The 19,852-nt window shown below is 39.6% G+C and overlaps 1 protein-coding gene and 1 long non-coding RNA gene across 2 annotated transcripts in view; one reads left to right on the top strand and one right to left on the bottom strand.

Annotated features, from left to right (window-relative positions):
- The window catches only part of chst15b (carbohydrate (N-acetylgalactosamine 4-sulfate 6-O) sulfotransferase 15b), a 41,430-nt gene extending 25,097 nt beyond the window's left edge, over positions 1–16,333 (bottom strand). The window contains exon 1 of the mRNA XM_085169935.1: positions 16,053–16,333. The gene's annotated coding sequence lies outside the window, so the exon portion shown is untranslated. The remainder of the gene's footprint in view (positions 1–16,052) is intronic.
- Positions 1–19,852, top strand: part of LOC146512543 (uncharacterized) — a 74,668-nt gene that overhangs the window by 31,888 nt on the left and 22,928 nt on the right. The gene's annotated exons all lie outside the window — the stretch shown is intronic.

Below are 19,852 nucleotides of genomic sequence, written 5' to 3'. Positions count from 1 at the left end.
GTATGTAAACAATGCTATCAAGGGAGGAAATACTTCCAATTCAGGAAAGCACCAGAAAGTCCAGCATCCAAATCTGTTTGGATTTAAAAGGTAAAAACAAATAATTAAAAAGGTGAATGTGCTTCAGTTCAACAACTTCATCCAATATTAGTCTGAATGTGTTATCTTTTGAGACAGCTGGCATTGCTGTTACAAAATCCCCCACGTTCCATAGGCTAAAATGTTTGCAGTGGTTAATGCTATGCGGTGCACATGTGTCAAGTTGGGTATTGTGACATCCCTTCTTCTCACGATGTTTAAAATGAAGGCAAAAGGAATGTGCAGTGTTGTTTTTAGATTATAAGGTGGATGTTACACCTGGGTGGACTGCTCAAGTGAACTCTGTGTGCCTGTTTGAATAACACTGAGTGTAATGAGAGTAGCTGTTAGTGGAGGCTTACGTCTGGAATTTATAATTGCCAGCAATGCACGTTGAATATGCAAGCCATAAACATGTATAAGATATTGTGCACCGTCAAAATCTGAGCAAACCACCTGTTTTCTTGGAAGGAAGAGTTTAAAAATAAACAGATATTTGTCAAAATTAGCTAGTTTCGGTCATTTATAATTTTCAGCCACTGTAGCAGCTGTAAATGGTGGTACCTATCTGTTAACTGATCCCAATATCAAAGTCATTGTCCCCAGTGAGTGAATCCCACCGTCTTTGGTGACACAACAGCACATTGCCATTGTAATTTTAAAGTAAAGTTGTTGTGCTGATATTATTGTCGATTTTTATGTGTATTTTACTGTCTGGTAAGGTGTAGATGATTAAAATAGCAATAAGCTGGAAATGCAAGCCACAAACATCTATAACATATTGGACAACATCAGAATCCCAACAACAACAACGCACCTGTTTTCTTATAAGTTAGGTTTAAAAAAGACTACTCACAAACAATGCAAGATAGACATAGAAAGTTTCAAACTTGCAATAACACTTTTGTAAAAACTTCAAAGATCTGTACAAGAGACAACACTACAAACAACTACAAGATGCTAGAACTTGTCCCTTTTACCTAATCTGACCTCTTCTTTCAGACATCTGACATTTCACTTGTTCAACAATCCACCAACACCTGGTCCTACTCGCCTCCTCGCGCTTTATGAGACCTGACAGGCAAACTCTCTACTTGTGGACCAAAGTTCATTCCACTGTTAACCTCCATTCTGACAAGAAACAGACAGAACAGAGGAAAAGGAGTTGGTAATTAATCCAATGGGAATGTTTACCATTTCCAGTGGAATGCCTCTCAACCCACAGAGCGGCATAAAAGATTTTGATCCCTACAGGCTCGCAGAAAAATTCAGGGGAAACTATATTCAGTCAATAACAGTTGTATTAAAAAAGAAAACATATGCTGTGGTTAAGACTGTCAAGACTAAATTTAGATGTAAAACAATACTGCAGTTGTATTTTTCCATGCTCAGTGTCTTGCCCAGTGACCCTCTTAACAAACACATCTGTGAATGCTATTTCATACTTTGGAATCACGCTACACTTCAAAAGGGTGAACCACTACTAAAATACAACTTTATGGAGCAGCTGTGCATGCATAAATATATTTAAGGTTTGGTTTATACTCAGTGGAACTTGGTGAGAGTCCAGGTTGAGAAATTAACGGACCTATGCGAAAATTTTCATCATGTTTTCGTCCCCAAAACAAGGCATGAGCATTGAATGCTTTTAGAGAGCAATTCCAAACTATTGTAGTCTTTGACTGGAGCTGAAACGAATAAAGTGTCGGACAGATAATTATCTAAATTAGATTCGATCTCATTCAAAGTGTATTTTATTGTTTGTTTATGCAGTAGTGTCACTTGAGCACCACGGGGAATGGGTTTTACATTGCCCTATTTAGGAGACGCATTGAGAGCACAGGTGGAGAGAATTAGAGCCAGGAGGAAGCCACACAGATCTTTCAACCGTGTGGTTTTTGGTTCTGATGGTAGTGTCGTGTTTTTATCTGTTTTTGCACTGTGAATTTGACTTTCAGTCATTCTCTCAGATTTGTCTGTTTTTTGTTTGTTTGTTTGTTTTTTAAGAAGTAGATGATAAAGTGTTAAAAGTATTGGCCACGGTGGACATTAGTTTTTTTCACCACAGCAGGTTGGAATTGACTTCAAACTGAGTCAAGTGGCCTTTTGGTGCTTGGATCATCACTACAGATACAATGACATGGAAACCAACACAAATATTTATGGTAACCCAAGTTTAAGGTTCAGAAAATGTTTCCTAACACTCTGATGAAAGCATTGGGAGCAACTTGGCATTCAGTATCTTGGTCAAGGATACTTGACATGCCGAGGTCAAACCATTAATAGATGACCTGCTGTACTGAACCTCCTGAGCCACAGCCACCCCAATATAAATATATTTAACTAGCAAAAGATTAAATAATAGCATAAGTTCAATGAGTTCCCCTTTTTTCCCAGCTCGATTGAGCAAAGAGGTTTGCATGACTGCCACATGAATGGGAAATATACCTGAAATATTCTTTATTATATATAAATACATTATTATATATTTGCATCAGTTTTACAAACATATTTTATTATCGTAATATTCAAGAAACATAAATATTGTATCTGCTTAACCTAAGCTTTTAAGCATATGAGCGCAGCCTTGCCCAGACTCCTTAGAGTGAATCAATGTGTTTTCATCTCACCATGCACACCTGACACTGGACTATCAATCAATATATCAACTGACATAAACAGATACAGTATATACAGAGTTATTTTATATACACTGTGTATTTTGAGAATGAAAAATTATAAAGTCATTGCTTATTAAGCTTTCAGGGACATAATTTTCCATCTTACCACCTTAAGTGAAAACATTTAACTCTTCATTGCTATTACTATTATCTGAGCTGATTTGCTGAACAAGATATTCAGTGACATTTAGAAATTACCCACCATTTCTAGCATTATGTACTAAAAACAACTTTAACATCCCAGGGAAGAAAAAATATACCTATGAATTAGGTGTTCTTACCGTTCCTATTAATTGAATCAGCCCTTTTTTGCAGATCTTTTGATAAGAAAATACTTATTTGGTGATTAGAAAAAAAAATTCAGTAGTTAACAGATTTATGAGTTTATCTAATTGTTTTTGTTAATGTATTTGAGCACATGATAAAATTAAAACTATCAAACATGCTGTACAAACTGTTGACTTCTTTTTTGTTTAAAATTGCAGCTCCCGGTTCAATTCAGTTATCTTAATTCTAATGTAATGGTCAATGATTCTTTTGTAATATGTATGATGGTATTTGTCTTAATTTGTAACTGCTGAATAAAAGAAAACTTGTATTTGCCTAAAAGATACATATAAATATAGTGATGATATGCTGAACTCATTCAAACTCAAGTAACTACGTACTGAATAGTTAAGAAATTAATATATAATCTAAATAAAACTGAAACTGATATGTTAAGTCAAATTAGTCTTAATAGAAATTTTACATCCAGCTGAGCTCATTCTCCACTCCACTCCAGTTTCCTGCAAATAAACTTGTTTACTTGTGAGACTCTGACTCAGGGGTCGGCAACCTGCGGCTCCAGAGCCGCATGCGGCTCTTTAGTCCTTATAATGCGGCTCCGCTTGGTTTGGGAAAATAAATTAGTATTTAGCTGAAGTGTATTTTATTTATGTTAGTTCTTTTTAACTTGTAGTTCTAAATTGGAAGATTATTGTGATATTGAAATATAAAAATAAAATTATATTCTATTATTTTTTCATCGCTCAAAATAAGAGTCACACTCACGGAAGCCGGTATACCCGCCGAAACGCCGTGCATTTATCGAGACTTTCAACCCCAGGTAGGCCAATTATGGATCTTCGGATCCACATTATGTCAGCAGCTATTCTCCACCGTGAACTATGTTAAAGACAAACACCGCTCACGCCTGACAGATGACAGCTTACAGTCCTGCGTAAACTGACTTTGTACAGTACCCGATTAGCAGACGCTATGCGCAGAGGTTCAGCAGCAGAAGTCCCATTGTAAACATATCACGGCAGACCGACGATGTTTGCATGAACATGCTTTTCAGCATCTCTTTATTGACCACTTTTTACACACGGTTGCTGTACGCATACAGCCGGCTGTAGCTTTTCACCTCACAGCCCGACATACACCACCAACAACACAACAGCACAGATAGCGCAGACGTAAAGGCAGTGAGGCATGATTGCGGGTGTGGTTCAGGTGCGTCCGCCTCCCCTGCAGCGGCGCTGCAGACCACGCCCCGCCGCACACATTAACCTGGTAAAATTTATATTTGGGCAGAATTTTACAAATATCTATTTTTAATTTTTCAGCAGCATAGTGCTTTTTTACCAATTATTTTTTAAAAGTCAGGTCAAGGCTCCAACAGCCCAAAGACGATATAAGGGTGGTGGCTGACAACAGTTTTTGTTTGCTACATGGATCATTTTAGTTCAGGTTGGTGTCTTTCCTTTTGTTATATTTCTTTAAGAGTTCAAAATGTGTTGATTACATAAATAAAATGTAATTTTCTCTGTAGCACTTCATGGATTTTATAAGCCACACACCTTAGTTGTTCACCCAAAGCATAAAGGTAAAAAACAATATATACAGTGTTATCTTCATTTTAGATGTCAAAAAGTATTTGCGGCTCCCAGTGTTTTCTTTTGCATGGAAACCGGGTACAAATGGCTCTTTGGGTGTAAAAGGTTGCAGATCCCTGCTCTGACTAAAGCTGGAGGAAGTAACATAAAATCCTGCTGTTTTGAGGATTCCAGAAGCAACTTGACATAATCAGAGAAATGCAGCCTCTCTCTCCAAATACAACTTGGACGCTCTTGATACCCAGCAAGGCGCCATCTCCACTTAGTAAACTGGAGTCAGACAAGTTTTCATCTGCTACTATCTTGTGATGAGGAGAAGCACCAAAGGCCATGACGTGTTTAGAGCAGCTTCCTGTTTTATCTGTAATTCATTGATTTCTGCAGGTTTCTCTAGTAGACATATATGGTAAGCCTATGCAATAGTGTTTCACACCTAGTTAGCAGTCAGAGCTTGTCTTGCCAGCTATGAGCATGGTTTGAGTCTTAGCCTATGACTGCCAAGAAAACGTGTGAATTAACAAAATGTAAGTCAGTTGGCTCCCTCACTAGGGAGCAGGTCTGATGTAAACAGTTTTAAGAAGGCTACTCAAGGGCATCCCAATGGATCTATAATATTAAATTGGCCTGTAGGTTTTCAGCTTATAAGGGGCTGTGCTTTATTTTCTTCCTGCTACATTATACAAATGACTCAACAGTAACGAAGGCTTGGACAGGCTTAACAGACAGCCAGGCAGGTTAATTTTCCAAATTAAAGGTGAGCATTAAGAGGTCTCCTTTTAATAGCTAGGATTAATTCCATGGTATATTTTAATTTATAAGGCTGTCACTATGTTTCACCTCTAGCAGAAGGATTACTTACACTGTAATTTGAGTGTCAGGTAAATCACGGTAATACATCTGTCCTGTTCCTCCTAAAAGTAGATTATATATACACAATTCTACCTGCTTGGCCATATCCTGATGAATTGCAGCAGGCTGAGGGATGCTCTAACTACAACAGCACATCCGTCTTGCAAAGTGTAACAATTTCTCTGCTGCACCAAAGGTTCATATTGGCAGCAGCTGCCGGCACAGATACAAAACTCCAGCTCCAAATTAACTTGGCAGGGATAATCCCACGAAATGATAGCTAAAGCGATGGAAATAACATTTGTACAAATTCCTTGCGACCCAAGCCACATCTGTGTCCTCACTGCCAAAAATTCACAAAAAAGTAAACAGCCTTACAGGTACGTCTGACACTTTAGCTGAACATTTCGGACCTGTCTGGTAAACGGAACTCGGTGTTGGCCTTTCAGCTAAACCAGACGTGCTGCCAAGTTGCATGTGCATGCTAAGATGCATCCTCTTCTTTAGGTTAAATAAGCCTCCGAGCTGTTGCTGTTGGTACTTCTAATTCCAGCTTTAACCTTGTGTTAAGGTACATTGCAAGTAACACAGAGTAACACACAACCAAAAGCAAAAGCTTTCAGCATAGTGCGGTTATTAAAAAAAATCTCATCTCACAGGTGAGAAATGACTGGGACACTGAAAGGTTTCCCAGTTGCTCATCAAAAAAGAGTAGCCAGGGGTAATTGGGAAATCAACACATCTATCTGTGGTGCTCTATTTTGTTGAGGTGCCCACAGGTCTGTGCTGAGGCCCATTAGAGTGACATCTGGAAGAAAGATACTTGAGTCACACACAGAGAACCACTAATTCTGTCTTTCTACTGCCCTGCAACCCCAAGAAATTCCATGGCAACACACACACACACACACACACATATCTATCTATATGAGATAGATATATAGAGAGATAGAGAGAGATATATAGATATAGATAGATAGTGTGATGGTATGCTGGACTCATCCAAACTCAGGTAACTGCGTACTGAATAGTTAAGAAAGTAAGATATAATCTAATATGTTAAGTCACATTAGTCTTAATAGAAATTGTGGTATATATTTGTCTGTTCTTTTAATTTATATTAATTAAATATTTCACAAACATGAAAAATTTCACAAATATGAAAAAATGAATAATTGATGAGAAGTAGTAGGTCTCACAGTTGTCACATTTTTTCATGAAATGTTTGGACTGCTTGTCACAAAATGAAAGGTCACAATGGACAAGTTTTTCAGCACGAAATAATAGAATGACAAATGTTGAAGATAACAGTTTGACAGGCCTGAAATTGTATTTTTGAAAAAAGGAAGATGATTCCAAACAGCTATTACAGGAAATCATGAATTATCTTTGGTGTGCAGCCAATCCTTAAGAAAATTTGTAAATTTGCCAAGTGGAGAACAAAAAATTACAAAAACTATTCTTTTTACAGCAGATGAACATATAAGTCATGTCCTTAAGAAATAGGAAAAGAGATCTGACACAGTATCTGAGAGATAAATCTCAGCTTTCAGCTGATCCGCTTTACTTTTGGCTAAAGCCTCAGCAGAAATGACTGATCACAAAACCCGGAGAACCAGGCTTCATGATCTTCCTGAGAGCTTCCTGAAGACTGTTTAAAGAAAACCTGCCAAAAAGAGTTGCTTTTAGGAATAAAGGTGGTCATCCAATAATATTGTGAATATAAATATTTTAAAATATTTCATATACACATGATTCTTGTGCTTCAATCCTGCTTTGCCCAGCCACTGGTCGGATTTCTTGATATCAGCCATTTTTTTTCTCTGCTCTAAGATTTCTTTATCACTACTTATTTTAATATCATACTACACATCTAGACCTAGTGGTTTCACAAACCTCTGTTGTTCAATTATTTCTCAATTATCTAAATTAAATTTTCTTCCCTTTCCAACCCTTTTCAGTTTTTATGTTCTCCTGAGAGATATAAATGTCTCTGCTTTTACTAAACAAAAACAGTTGAAATCATTGAACTTCTTTTTGAATATTTAGTGGAAAACACAATATTAAACCTTGCATTAAATAAATAAGATGTATATTGTGAATGTGGATATTTGCATAATTGCAAATAGTTTTCTCTGCACACATCATCCCTTTGTGCCACAGTCCCATAAATCATACCACTGGCTGCTAAGGGGGGTTGTTCAGCTCGCCAAAATCCATCTACATGGCACAACTGGATACAGATGGTGTGGGAAATAAAAGCCAGTTCAGCTCCCCATGCATCATTAATACAAGCAATGACCCCCAGCTTGGCAGTGTCACGCAACCGTGAGTTGCCAGACATACTCAGCACCTCAAAGTCCCAGTGAGATATCTCAGTAGCACAAGGTTTGTTGCGTTATTGAAGAACTCACAACAATCATTTCTGCACATTAAAACTCGCATGCTGCTTGAAAACAGGTTGTTTTTCATGTGATTTTTTTTTCCTTTCCTTTAATTTTTCCCACTTATCAGTACATGTAGTAGCTTATAATTTTTTTTATTGATTGCTTTAAATTTGCAAGGAACCAGAGACAAACCACTGTTTGACTAGCAAACCTTTGTGACTTATGGGATTACACCAAAAAGAAGATGAAGCATGTGACTTGCCATTAAACTTCCCATTGTTTACTGGAGCCACATGCATTTTGCATGCAAGTCATTTACTTGATAAAGCAGATGAATGTCTGTCAGCATGGTAGCTTAATCACTGGATGCTCAGCACAATGACAAACAGCCTCAGTCCACCACTTCACACAGACAACATCTTCTGGAGTGGTTGCTCCTCCACCGCGACATAAATCCTCTCCTCTGATTCACTAGTCTCATCAGGAATACATAACATGACTTCATTGGAGGATCTATCTATCACTGGGCACCCTGCACGCACCGTTAGTTTCAAAGTCCAACTCCCACACTAAAACACAGCCAGAATGCAGCCGGATACTGTTTCTACTACAGATCATTCAGTCATACACCGAAGCCCGCTGTCACTTAGACGCAAGCTTACAAAAACACCAGTCTGTTTATGAAAATTTACAAAGGCAACAAAGGATTTCCTGTGACAGGCGAGAAGCTGAAGACGACATCTTTAAGAGCCAACGTCTCTTTTGATAGACTGCTTGAATGGCCTAAGACTTTTAAATAGGCATAGAGAACAACACAGCTTCTGACAGCCGGTTTGTTTACGGTGACGCAAAGAGCTCTTTTGCATACTAATGAGATACATGTATGTTTCCACTAAAGTCTGCAAGATGTGCAGTCTTCACGGGAAATGGAATTCTTTGAATGATAAAGCTCTGACAAATAAATAAAGTCTTCAAATTACTTGTTTTGCTCAAACATTGAAAACACAAAAAAATATTCAGTTTTAAATTAGAGAAAATCTTTGAATACAGAAAATAAAAAGAAGGTGGAAGTTTTTTGTTTTGTTGACAATATTCTGTTGACATAAGGGGAGGGTAAACACTTCACAGATTTTGAGGGTTTTCAACACTGACCAGAAATCTCTTGGCCAAGTGGGTGTCTAACCCACAAAGATTAGTTTTCAAAACAAAACTGCTCTGCGGCCATGAGTACAGTTTATGAATGCACATTGCAGGAAGACAGGTATTATAGGGTTTTTCCACTGTGGTGGGTTTAGTCACACCAAACTATGCCATGAGCGACTGTGAGCAACTGAGACGCCCTGGCTCAGTGCAACTTTTCACCTTGATGTTTTGTTGTGTGACAGTGGAAAACAACAGCGAGGACCAAGACACGTGCCGACCTTTTCATCTCGCTATGGCTGCTTCTTTTCATACGATTCTCCCACGCAAAACTCCGTAACTGACCAAACAGTACAGAATCTGTACTACGCTGCATTTCTGATGATGCCTTCACAGCAACCTTTTATAGGAAAACATGGATGTGTCAGTATGCGTCAACAGTAATACAACGGGGCTCCAATGACACTGAAAATCTCTAATAGGAAAAATGACACAGATATTTAAAATTGGAAAAGCAGAATTCAAACTAAACAGAACTGAAACTATTTAAGCAAGAGGTGAATACTAAATATGGACATTTTCAAAAATGTAAGTTTCTCTCTAATCCTCAGAGCAGACTCCCTGAGGACACAGCTTAACTGAAAAGACGTCATGTTGTGGGAGTGGGAGGGGTTCGTATTGCTGAGGGTTGATTACATACTGAATTTACAGCATGCAACATGCAGCCAGTGCTGAAGAAAACAAAGGTTTGGTAAAAAGCCTGAAAGGAGGGTGAAAACTTGACAGATTTTTTTTCATATTTCAATATGTCTAATGATCAGTGCACCAGTGAAAACTTGATATAAAGCATCCTGCAGCAGTGGTTGAATTTTTTTTTTTTTTTTAAAGAAACAAGACAGAGGTCAGATGCTTCACTTGTGAAACACAGTGGTGCTACAGGATGGGAAAAGGCCATGTAAGAGAACAAAATGGGTGCCAGTTATCAGAGCAGGGCTGGAATGCATGAGTCACTGAGAAAAAGAAAGCTATGTGTTCAATATCAAAAGCACTGATCTGTGGTGTGGTGTGAGGTACAATTTTGAGGAAGCCAAGTGAGACAGTAACCCTAAACCACACGATTGCATTTTACACAAAACATGCAGATACAGGATGTGCAGAGAGTATGCAACACACCCGATGCTGACGTTTACCGACATGCAGTGTGCTCTCTTTCCCAATGCAATCAGGGCACCTTTGCTTACAAACCCTGCTTTACTTGCCTGATGTACAATGATACTGTCCATGCTTCCTTATCATTTAAAGCTAGATCAAATGTTCAGGGCCCAGCATAACAGACTGAGAACACAAACAAGCCTGCACAAGCTGTAAACAGCCATAATCTCTCCAGCATTCAGAAGTACAGTGCTTCAGTGCATTTTACAGACGAGTCCTCAGTGATGAGTGAGAAAGATAACAGGAGGGGAGAAGAATTACTGAAACTGTTGGACAGATTGTTTTTTTCTTTAAATAACTACTAAAATCTGAACAGAAAGTCGGGTAGTTGGCTTCCCTTGACCACCAGGGAAAAAATGCCACAGGGTCTGATCAGAGGCTTTTGGGATGAGACAGAGCTGCTCTGGGACACACTGTTGCCCCATTTGGTGCAAAATGTCCCAGACGAGTTCTCACTGAAAACAAAGAAATGTGGGGCAAAAGGAAGCTGGCAGGAAGACAGACCATGCACCAGTGTTCATTAATACTTCCGCTTTCTAGTTCATTTTGATAAATCATGACACCGCCGGGGCCTCGGCAGAATATGAAAACGTTTCAAGATTTATGGACTGGATTATCCCGGTGAAAATTTCACCTAAATTAAAACTGCATGAATAAACAAACGCACCGACGTGGCAAATGCATGTGACACTAAATGCACAATGGCACAATTCACATGAAAGTCTTCACTTCTCTCTGCTAATAGAAGCTGCCCCACTGCACAAAACACTTGGGTTCATCTTGTGCACTTGCACTAATCCGGTGTGTAATTCATCCTTCGTCCAAACATTGGGATACGTTTCATCACTGTCAGTGTCTAATGACTTTAAATCCATGACTCTGAAGAGACCACAGCCCTTTGCATATTTTCTTTTAAATTCTCTATGGTAATTGTAATGGTAAAGGTCACTTAAATTGAATTCCTATAGACTGCATCTGCTGTGTCTATTGCATCCCCTTCTCCTGAGAAAATTCCAACAAAGATAGGTTAGCATTTCTTCTTTATCAAACTTACAATATATAACAGCCTATAACTTTGGTGTAGTTTATAAAACTACATCCTTGGAAATATAGTTAAAGTTAGCCTTTGTCATTTGCTCAACAGAATGCTTGATTTTGAATACATAAAAAAAATCATTAGGAAAAACAAACCCTGCTTAAACAGCTTGAGCTTGTTATTTACATTCCTGTGATCTATACAAATCTCATATCAACTTAAATGAACTCGGCCCCTTTTGAAAGATTCTTGGTGAAAGTAGAGGCTGTTGGAGCCAGGCAACATGCATTATTCATGGACTAAACGGTGGGTTGAAAAACAAAGGAAAACGCACAACTCACCACTGCAGTGAACAAAGATAGGTCTGAAAAAGAGAGCTGCAAAGTTCAGGACAAGCAGCTTCCACTTCATAACCAGCAGAAAAATCATTTGCATCAAGTCTGAGCCATCAATTTTGTAAATGAGATATAGACACGTAACGGTTTGGAGATGACAAATTTTAAGCCGCAAGTTTTTTTTTATCATAAGTTCTGCATTTTGGCCAATGACATCACTTCCACTCCTTGCTCAGATGTCATGGTCAGGAACAGGCACGTGCAGAGGGGGGGGCGGAAGGGGCTTGAGCACCCGCCCCTTTCCTGATGGGTTCCCAAAGTGCCCTTTTGTTGAGGCAATTGTTTTTTTAATTTTTAATTATTTTTTTTTATATGTGTGTGTGCGTGCGGAGTCCTGTCTGTGCCCCTTCAACAATAATATTTAGCTATTAATCATAGTTTTGCTAAATAAAAGGATCTGGCTTGTATTAGTCACATGATCACATTTAACCAATGATCGCCCTTGACGGCAGAACGCGCTGGTTACGAGTCGGGAATGAGCTCACAAAGAGCACGCGCATTTTTTGTGGTCCGGAGCTGTAGGAGAAACACAAGTTAACTCAGAGACACAGACTGATGCGACAAAACCAGTGAGTAGGTGTACAGCGTACACTGTAGTGTATAGCACACAGGAGTATTAGCTTATTACGTACGCGTTGGTAAGCTGTCTTGTTGCAACTGATGAACTGAAACAAACGAGCGTGCTGTGTGTGCAACAGCGTGACAAACATAACTGTCCTTTTATTAACTGCACAAGTAGTGCTGGTCATAGCTGCTGGCTACCTGTGTAAGGCTGTCATGGGTCTGTAGTTCTGTCCACCGTTTTAGGGAACATATTTAGTTTTAAAGTAAGTTTCCGGGCTTTTCCTGCCTTTCTGGAGGGATTATATTTCACTAAAAAACGATCTAATATGCATGTCCACATAATAATGATTATAATTATAATATTTAAAAAACACTGTATTTTAAAGAACATACATTAAGAAACAGATTATATTAGATTTATATTTTAAATAAGACAAAATGCTGATTTTACAGCAGCAAAATTATTGTATCTCTACAGTTTAAAAATGTAATAAGCTTTCCCCCTGCACAGAGTGGATAGTGAAACAAATGGAATCATCATAAATACATTATTTCATATTTATTACCTTTTTCCCCTCATTGCTTTATTATTGTAGCTCTAGTAATAAATAATAAGGGAAGGATTCTGGATCAGCACCATGATGGAAACTTGTGCCCACAGTATATACAGTATTCTGAAGAAGGTCTAAAATGTCACTGTGTGTGCATGTGTGTGTTTTATGGATATGGATTTTTAAATTATTACTCGTGATATAACATTGTCCAGACATGGCTGGTAAGGACATGAGGAGGAAACAGTAGGAGCTGTGTGAGGCTACTAAAGGTAGTGGATCCCTCAGCAGCTGGATTACAAAGAGCACAGGTAACATTAACACATGTACCAGTTGTTGGAGAGGTATTCCAGTATAAACAAAAATAATAAGCACAACTGAAATGTTTTGCTTCTATAACATTTTTATGTCATCATTTTATTATAGATTAAGTGTAAGAGTTGTTAAGTATGGATAATTAAATAATAGTTTATTGCAATAGCAAGTTGTGCCTTGTTCTCAGATGGACAGCAAGTGGAGAGTGATATATGAAATGATGGAAGGAAGAAGAGAAGCAAAGAGTGATTCACAGTCTAGTTTATTTCTGTTTTTTGTTGCCTCCAGCACTATCAGCAGCAGGAGCAGCAGCAACACCTTAACAGCAACATTGTACCCATCAGGTAAAACATAGGCTACGTTTGCTTTGCCTTGTTGCCCATATTAGATTCTCGATGAATGTGTGTTGTTGTTATTCAGCCTGGTTCAATGTGCCACTTTTTAGCTTTGAGCACCCGCCCCTTTAAACGTCTCTGCATGGCCCTGGTCAGGAAGTGGGACTCTTTACCCATGATGAGGAGTCACTTGTCAGTCATTTATGGGGTAACAACTTGTCATAGTCATTTTCTGCTTATCATGTGTTTTACGTCAATTTAAACCTTTTCTTGGAAAATAATTATAGTGCTGCAATAACCCCTAGGGAGTGAGAACGTGTTGGCAATAAATATGGCTTGAAACTTGTAAATAAGGCCAAAAATAAAGAAATGTATACAAAAGAAAAGTATACTGAGGTCATAAATCAGGAGAGAAGTAGGGTTATTTTCTCTTAAAGTTCTGTCTTCTTGGCTTCTGCTGATCTGCTCATGCATTCCCCATCGTTTTTCAGAACCCGAGGCATCTTTTACATACAGACTGTGGTCTGCTTAGCAATAAGATGATCACCACGTCATATTTATATCCATTTTTCTGCCGTCGTGATGTTTCACATCAAAACTGATCTTATCCTTTCTGTGAAAGAAGCGTGATCATCTTCAGGACTGGAGAAAAACCAGTGTTTGAAGCTGTTAATCCCGCTGTGCTCACATTTACACGTAATCAAAGCCTCATTGAAAAAAATCTTTCTTCTCATACTTGACAGAAATATTATTCATTCATAGCTCTGCTTCTTCAAGTTGCGAAATGAATGCCTCATCAGCCCAGTATGAGGAGAGACGTTGACGCTACACCAGTCAGAAGTTTGATATGATAGATCAACTTGGGCTGGCCAGAGTAATTCATCAAAGTGCTTCAGTCAGTCCAGAAATCTGTTGTGGGTAGAAATCTTTAAAAAAGAGCTCAAACAAAAACAGTGAGGCTGCTAGAGGCCACGCACGCTACCCTCAGCCGAGGCATTTAAATCATTTTAATCATCCATCCCACTCACTGTATAATAATATACTGCAGTGAGAAAGAGAATCCCCACCACACTTACGCCTACGACTCGGCTTCCCACATAGACTGTGTCAACTTACAAACAGCTACACATCCTGGCACAGACACACACACACACACACTGTATATATCCTGCCGCGCCATATAAACAACATGACATGATATATATAAGCTTTAACAATAAGTGTTCTTTATGGATGATAGCAATTATTAATTTCATCACTGGTTGTTCTTTAATTTATTTTTTGAATGAGTGCTTAGTAGTTCATGATATGTAATTTAAAAAAAAGATGACGTCTTCACATTGCTTGCACAGTTAACTGCCCTTAATAAAACCCACAAATATGAGATGTACGGTGACACAAATCATTTAAGTTGATGGTCGCTATAGGATGCGTGGTATTTCTGCTTGATAAATGTCTCAGCTCTTTAAACACTTCATTAATTCCCTGGCATTCATCTAATCAATGAACTGCTCAAGCCAGCACTAGTGCTCTTGACAGATTTCCCATCACCTCTGCATTGTCCTGCCACTTAAGTGCTCTTTCGCCGATTAAGTTCTCTCAGCGTTTGAGACCACTGCAGCCACTGTGCTACCTGTGCTCAATTAAAAGCTCAATTACAGTAATTAAAATCCCTTGTAGTAGCTATAGTGCACATTAACTTAACCAAGCCGAAAGTTAAGGGGGAAGGAGGTGAGGTGTGAGGTGATTCACACCGAGGAGCATGTGTCAGCCAGTAACCTAGCACATCACATGACTCCATAAAGCACCAGCATATTCTGATTTAAATGTCTACCTCCTGCAAATTCTTTCAGGCAGTTAAAGATAAATGTGCAGGTGTTTTCAGATCCTGCTTGACTGTGAGGTGCGCCTTTACGCGCAATCTCAAAAAGATGCCGTCTCCCTCCCAAACACCCCCGGTCACGCTGGCTTCGCGGCAGGCATCAGTGGTCGGTCTGGTGTTGTTGGACAAAGAGAGGACCGCTCGGTCCCTCCAGAGGCTTCCCCTGCTCTCATTGGTCAGCAGGAAATCCTTTTGTTTGGTCTCTCACGGTTGAAAATCCTGCATCTCATGAATGGAAGCCACATTTTCTCGCAGGAAATGTGACCAAAGACCTCGTTGTGGTTACTTTAGAATAAAAGCGACCGCTTCACTGATTGCGACTTGAATAAGATTTCCTGGATAGTTTTGCGAATGATCTCCACGATGTTCGCCCACGATTGGCGCTCTTGTCGGTAACTCTCAGGAGCGGCGGCTCTCTCCGCCGCTTTAAAATGAGTCAAATCTTGTGTTTGATTAGAATACATAGTGACCTATTCATTCCCTTTAGGGAGAGCGGGCGCCTCTGCGCTGAAAGGAGTCCGTTATACTTATGATGTCTCCGTAGCTATACACTGTGCGCGCACAGTCAAATCAGCCATAAACTTTTCCATTTCTGCACCCGCTCCCTTCAGACACACAGCCAGAGAAGCGAGTGCATAAACTATTTTAAACTGGCGCTGACAACAGGTTTCACAGCAGAAAACTGATGTTAAAAAAGGTTAAACAGTCGTGAAAATACAGCAGGTTGCTGTGTGAAATAAAACCTACCATGAGTTTCTTTATTGGAGGCGGCAGCGCTCGCACGTCCGGTCGGATCAAACAACTTCTCATAGCCGGCTCATATTCCCTGGTCAGTGGTCACGAGATTTAAAATCATTGGTAAATCCATGCAATTGTTCTGTTTTCTTCTTCTGTATCTTTCTTTCACGGGCGGTTACATGAGAACAAGTTAAAGCATGCAAGCCAGGCTGTGTGACAGTCTTTCTTTCGCTTCTGCCTCTCGCTCAGGCTCCCGACGCGAACAGTGGGAGTCAGTCTCTCTCTCTCTCTCTCTCTCTCTCTCTCTCTCTCTCTCTCTCTCTCTCTCTCTCAGTCTCTCTCTGGTGTTGTGTGGTGCTTGGGTGAGAGGTCAAACGGATGACACGCGGGTTTCCTAAGAAGAAATGTAGAAATCAGTTCTAACTGTGGAGTCTGGGACCTTCAGCAAAAATTCACAGAAAGGGAGGGATGACCCTGCAAAGAGTCATCACTATTGTGTTATGAATAAGCTGACACCAACAAAATAAATTTGAAATAGAAACTGTTTAGATTTCCGAAGTTACTTACTATAATTTTCAATGTAACATGAAATGTACAAATAATAACGTAAAAGACGATTTAAAGAAGAATTCAAAACACAATTATTTAAATAACTTAACTCTAGAAATGGCAGAGGTGGTTCTGCCGGGATCTTCTTTGTCTTTACATGCCAAAAATCCATGATGTATTTGCTGTGGTGACAATTGGGAAATATGAGAGCATCTGAAATGACCTGCTAGACTGGAGAGGACATGTTTATTTTCAAAACAATGCCCTACACCACGCAGACTGGTTATAAAGTATTGATATAAATACTAGCTTTTCTGCTCTGCTGCTCGTGTCCTAAATCCAACGAACTAAGTTAACAAATGTCAGTTATGCTATTCAAGTGCCTCTTCCCCAAGGCGGGTTCTCTAACTAGGTTCATTATGAGTGATTTACATCAGCAAGTGCAAGCATGTTTAGATTACTATGAATTTCAAAAAATAATCAGTGTTTTTTAATCCAACTGAAATATATAAATATGTATAAATAAAATATACCCTAAGAATAAAAAGAAAAATAATTAAATGGCTTACTCTAGAAATGGCAAGAGTCTAGTAGTTAGCACATTTCCCTTTTAGACCTAAATCCCTGGTTTGATTCTGGGGGCGACACAAGCATCCAGTGTAAAATATGTGACAGGTGGATCGATCTGTGGTGACCCTTGGGAAATAACCCAGAATCTGAAATTGCCTTCTTCACTAGAAACAGCCAATACCATTCGTGCCCTAAGACCACGCTCACTGTTTATGAAGTGATAATACTGTAAAAATAGTCTGATCATACTAGGCTGCTCATCCAGCTAATTTAACTAACTAGCTTCCCATGATGCACTGAGCGTTTCTCCTTCATTTATCTCTTTTCACACTCTGTCTGTTTATACACCACTGCTTTATTTAATCATTAGAAATAATTAAACTCTTTCCTACAGTTTCCCTTTTGTCCTGTTTCTCTCTGCTCTCTTCTCTTTCCCTTCATCCCCCAAACCGTCACAACAGATGGTCGCCCCTCCCCAAGCCTGGTTCTGCCTGTTAAAAGAGAGTTTTTCCTTCCCACTGTTGCCAAGTGTTTGCTTATAGGGGATCATGTGATTGTGGATGGTTCTTTTGAATTAAGGTTTTTTCTACCTTGCAATATAAACCACCTCAAAGCAGTTATTGGAGTCAGATGGAAGGTAAATACAGTGGGGCAAAAAAGTATTTAGTCAGCCACCGATTGTGCAAGTTCCCCCACTTAAAATGATGACAGAGGTCAGTAATTTGCACCAGAGGTACACTTCAACTGTGAGAGACAGAATGTGAAAAAAAAATCCATGAATTCACATGGTAGGATTTGTAAAGAATTTATTCGTAAATCAGGGTGGAAAATAAGTATTTGGTCAATAACAAAAATACAACTCAATACTTTGTAACATAACCTTTGTTGGCAATAACAGAGGTCAAACGTTTACTATAGGTCTTTACCAGGTTTGCACACACAGTAGCTGGTATTTTGGCCCATTCCTCCATGCAGATCTTCTCAAGAGCAGTGATGTTTTGGGGCTGTCGCCGAGCAACACGGACTTTCAACTCCCGCCACAGATTTTCTATGGGGTTGAGGTCTGGAGACTGGCTAGGCCACTCCAGGACTTTCAAATGCTTCTTACGGAGCCACTCCTTTGTTGCCCGGGGCGGTGTGTTTTGGATCATTGTCATGTTGGAAGACCCAGCCTCGTTTCATCTTCAAAGTTCTCACTGATGGAAGGAGGTTTTGGCTCAAAATCTCACGATACTTGGCCCCATTTATTCTGTCCTTAACACGGATCAGTCGTCCTGTCCCCTTGGCAGAAAAAACAGCCCCATAGCATGATGTTTCCACCCCCATGCTTCACAGTAGGTATGGTGTTCTTGGGATGCAACTCAGTATTCTTCTTCCTCCAAACACGACGAGTTGAGTTTATACCAAAAAGTTCTACTTTGGTTTCATCTGACCACATGACATTCTCCCAATCCTCTGCTGTATCATCCATGTGCTCTCTGGCAAACTTCAGACGGGCCTGGACATGCACTGGCTTCAGCAGCGGAACACGTCTGGCACTGCGGGATTTGATTCCCTGCCGTTGTAGTGTGTTACTGATGGTGACCTTTGTTACTTTGGTCCCAGCTCTCTGCAGGTCATTCACCAGGTCCCCCCGTGTGGTTCTGGGATCTTTGCTCACCGTTCTCATGATCATTTTGACCCCACGGGATGAGATCTTGCGTGGAGCCCCAGATCGAGGGAGATTATCAGTGGTCTTGTATGTCTTCCATTTTCTGATGATTGCTCCGACAGTTGATTTTTTCACACCAAGCTGCTTGCCTATTGTAGATTCACTCTTCCCAGTCTGGTGCAGGTCTACAATTCTTTTCCTGGTGTCCTTCGAAAGCTCTTTGGTCTTGGCCATGGCGGAGTTTGGAGTCTGACTGGTTGAGGCTGTGGACAGGTGTCTTTTATACAGATGATGAGGTCAAACAGGTGCCATTCATACAGGTAACGAGTGGGGGACAGAAAAGCTTCTTACAGAAGACGTTACAGGTCTGTGAGAGCCAGGGATTTTCCTTGTTTGAGGTGACCAAATACTTATTTTCCACCCTGATTTACGAATAAATTCTTTACAAATCCTACCATGTGAATTCATGGATTTTTTTTTCACATTCTGTCTCTCACAGTTGAAGTGTACCTCTGGTGCAAATTACTGACCTCTGTCATCATTTTAAGTGGGGGAACTTGCACAATCGGTGGCTGACTAAATACTTTTTTGCCCCACTGTAGTCTGGTACTTATATAGCATCTTTCATTCACCCAACCACACTCATTCATTTATCTGACATGATGCTAACTAACATGATAACAAATGCATCAGGGACAACTCAGGGTTTAGTATCGTGCCCGAGGACCGGAGGAGGTTGGGGTCAACCCATCCACCTTCCGATTGTTAGATAATCGATTGCATGAGCCATGACTCCCCCTAGGTCAAGGTTCTGTTATTGACAGCTGTAGTTTAAAGTTTGTCCGTCCTAATTATTGGCTAGAATAAACATTATAAATAACTATTTATCCTGGTAAATGTGTTTATATAGTCAGCAAATGCCAAAAGATTAAAAACTACAACAAGATGTGGTCGCCATAAATTCTATAGTCACATAGAGCAGAGTGTACATTGAAAGGGTTTTTTTCAGTATCGTGATAGTTCTGTTTTGGGTTTTTTA

The sequence above is a fragment of the Neolamprologus multifasciatus genome, chromosome 8, assembly GCF_963576455.1.
Source record: "Neolamprologus multifasciatus chromosome 8, fNeoMul1.2, whole genome shotgun sequence".
Taxonomy (NCBI): Eukaryota; Metazoa; Chordata; class Actinopteri; order Cichliformes; family Cichlidae; genus Neolamprologus; species Neolamprologus multifasciatus.
Note: the sequence above shows the minus strand (reverse complement) of the source record. Positions and strands in the feature narration are given on the sequence as shown.